The sequence below is a fragment of the Athene cunicularia genome, assembly GCF_003259725.1.
Source record: "Athene cunicularia isolate RWA chromosome Z unlocalized genomic scaffold, athCun1 chrZ_part2, whole genome shotgun sequence".
NCBI lineage: Eukaryota > Metazoa > Chordata > Aves > Strigiformes > Strigidae > Athene > Athene cunicularia.
Window position 1 is genome coordinate 2939754 of NW_020799143.1, and position 3629 is coordinate 2943382.

Below are 3629 nucleotides of genomic sequence, written 5' to 3' on the forward strand. Positions count from 1 at the left end.
CCACCCCCCCGCCGCCCCCGGACGTCTGGAGAAAGCAGTGAAGTGAGGAAGACGGATGCCAGTGAAAAAGACGGCTGCCTCCTGGAACCCTCGCCATTAGGATCAGTGCAGGAACCCAGACTGGTGATCTGTATTCCCCCATTCCCTCTATCTCCCTCTTTTCCTTTTTCTGTTAAGAAATGCAAAGCATATTATATTGCTCTCCACAACTTGCTCTGTACTTAGGCCAATTATCATGTGTTCAATTAGTACATTGTAGGTAGTTAATAAATGCTTGAACTTGGAGACTTGTTGTCCGCTCCAATTGGGGATTTGCGAATCTGAGTCACTTGTCCCCCTCATCTGAGCAGGACATGACATTAAATTGGTGTAGTCGGCAGGATCTCCTTCTGTGTCAGAAAGTCTTGTGAAATAGTGGTTCTCTATCCGACAAACTCGGACAGGGAGAACTGGGAATTGGCCCCTCAGCTCTAAGCTGGGAGGGGGTCAAAGGGATACCGATTCTCTGTCCGATAAGGACAGGGAGAATCGCGAAGTGACCTCTCAGCTCTAAGCCAGGGGAGGTTCAAGCAGTTGCAAGCCATGACTAGCCAGGAAATGTCGGTGCTTGACTGCTCCCCTATTTTTGAGAAGCTGAAGGAGTATAAGGCTTGTCCTCCTCCTTTAGTAGAGGTTTGGGCCCACGATAATTGGCAAAATCCAGAAGCAGTGGCAAGCTGTATCATTGTGCTTGAGGGGGTGAAAGGGTTGCGACTAGGCAAAGGAAAAGCTGTAGTGTGCGCTGTATTAGGGGCAGCACTGACTGCAGCCCAAAAAGACGAACATGTTAAGAAACAAATGGTTGAGGACATAAGGAGCTTTTCTGACATTTAAATGTACGGTAGCTTGTGATGATCTTTAAAAGGCCAGTGCTCATCACTCTACAATCACAGAATCATTTGGGTTGGAAAAGACCCTTGGGATCATCAAGTCCAACCACCAGCCCTAGTCTACAAGTTCTCCCCTACACCATATCCCCCAGCATCTCATCTAAACAACCCTTAAACACATCCAGGGATGGTGACTCCACCCCCTCCCTGGGCAGCCTGTTCCACTGCCTGACCACCCTTTCTCTGAAGCATTTTTTCCTAATGTCCATTCTGAACCTCCCCTGTTGCAGTTTTAAGCCATTCCCTCTTGTTCTGTCACTAATTACCTGTGAGAAGAGACCAGCACCAACCTGTCTACAATGTCCTTTCAGGTAGCTGTAGAGAGTGATGAGGTCTCCCCTCAGCCTTCTCTTCCTCAAACTAAACAGTCTCAGCTTCTTCAATCGCTCCTCAAAGGATTTGTTCTCCAGGCCCTTAACCAGCTTCGTTGTCCTCCTCTGCACTCGCTCCAGCACCTCGATATCTCTCTCGTACTGAGGTGCCCAAAACTGGACACAACACTCCAGGTGTGGCCTCACCAGTGCAGAGTACAGAGGGACTGTCACCTCCCTACTTCTGCTGGTCACACTGTTTCTGACACAAGCCAGGATGCCGTTGGCTTTCTTGGCCACCCGGGCACACTGCTGGCTCATGGTCAGCTGCTTGTCAGTTAGAACCCCCAGATCCTTCTCTCCCAGACAGCTCCAGCCACACCTCCCCAAGCCTGTAGCCATGCATGGGGCTGTTGCAGCCCAAGTGCAGGACATGGCACTTGGCCTTGTTGAAGCTCATCCTGTTGATGTTGGCCACCGATCCAATCTATCCAAGTCTCTCTGCAGACCCTCCCTATCCTCATGCAGACCAACACTCCTGCTTAACTTGGTGTCATCTGTGAACTTACTGATGATACACTCTGTGTCCTTATCAAGATCATCAATGAAGATGTTGAACAGAAATGGTCCCAACACCAAGCCCTGAGGAACAGCACCTGTGACAGGCCACCAGCTGGATTTAGGTCCACTGAGCCCCACTCTCTGGGAGCGTCCAGCCAGCCAGTGCTTGACCCAGACCATATGCTCATCCAGGACATGGGCAGCCAGTTCTTCTATGACAATTCTATGGGGAACAGTGTTGTATGCTTTACGAAAATCCAGATAGACAATATCCACAGCTTTTCCCTCATCCATTAGTCAGGTCATCTTGTCATAGAAGGAGATCAAGTTTGTCAGGCAGGACCTGCCTTTCATAACCCCATGCTGACTGGGCCTGATCCCCTGGTTGTCCATTATATGACTTGTAATGGCACTCGAGATGACCTGCTCCATGACCTTCCCTGGCACCGAGGTCAGACTGACAGGTCTATAGTTTCCTGGATCCTCCTTTCTGCCTCTCTTGTAGATGGATGTCACATTTGCCACCCTCCAGTCCAGTGGGACCTCCACAGTCAGCCATGACTTCAGGTAAATCATGGACAGCAGCTTGGCGAGCACATCTGCCAACTCTTTCAGCACCCTTGGGTGTAACCCATCTGGTCCCACAGACCTGTGTGCATCCAGGTGGTGCAGCAGGTCTCTGACCACCTCCTCTTTAATTGTGATGACCTTGTTCTGCTTCCCCTCCCCATCTCCCAGCTCATGAGGCTGGGTGTCCAGGAAACAGCCAGTTCCAGTGCTGAAGACTGAGGCAAAGTAGGCATCGAGCACCTCAGCCTTTTCCTCATCCTTAGTTCCATGTTTCTCTCTGCATCCAGTAAAGGAGGGAGATTTTCACTAATCCTCCTTTTGCCGTTAATGAATTTATAGAAACATTTTTTGTTATCACTAACAGCTGTAGCCAGGTTGAGCTCTAGCTGTGCTTTGGTCTCCTAATGTTCTCCCTGCATAGCTTCACTACATCTTTATAGTCTTCATGAGAGACCTGCCCCCTCTTCCAAAGGCAATAGATTCTCCTTTTGTTCTTGAGATCCAGCCAAAGGTCCCTGTTTAGCCAGGCCGGTCTCCTTCCCTGCCTGCTTGTTTTCCATCACATGGGAACAGCCTGCTCCTGTGCCTGTAAGACTTCTCTCCTGAAGTATGTCCAGCCTTCCCGGACTCCCATATCCTTCAGGGCAGCCTCCCAAGGGATTTTGTCAATCAGCCTTTTGAACAGGTCATAGTTTGCCCTCTGGATGTCTAAGGTGGCAATTTTACTAACCCCTCTGTCTCTCCAAGGATGGAAAACTCAATCATCTCAGGATCACTGCACCCTAGATGACCTTCAACCTTTTCCTCCCCCACAAGCTCTTCGTTGTTCACAAGAAGCAGGCCCAGGAGGGCACCTTCCCTGGTCGGCTCACTCACCAGCTGTGTGAGGAAGTTATCCTCCACACATTCCAGGAACCTCTTGGATTGTTCCCTCTCTGCTGTGTTGCGATCCCAGCAGATATCTGGGAGGTTAAAGTCCTCCACAAGAACAACAATACGATAACCTTGTGGCATTTTTCCCACTGAAAAAAATTACTTGTTTGACTTTGTATCCTGTATGACTCAAGCCTCCTACATGGTTCTTAATGAAACTGAAGTCATTACTAGTGGCATACTTCATTTTCATGCAAGTGGACAGGTTTCTGTATTTTCCTGAAAGGCAACTTGCCACTCACAGAATTGCTCCATAGTGACAGAGAATTAGGACTTGCTTACTACACTGAGACATGGATAAATGATCACCAGGTACCACCACAGC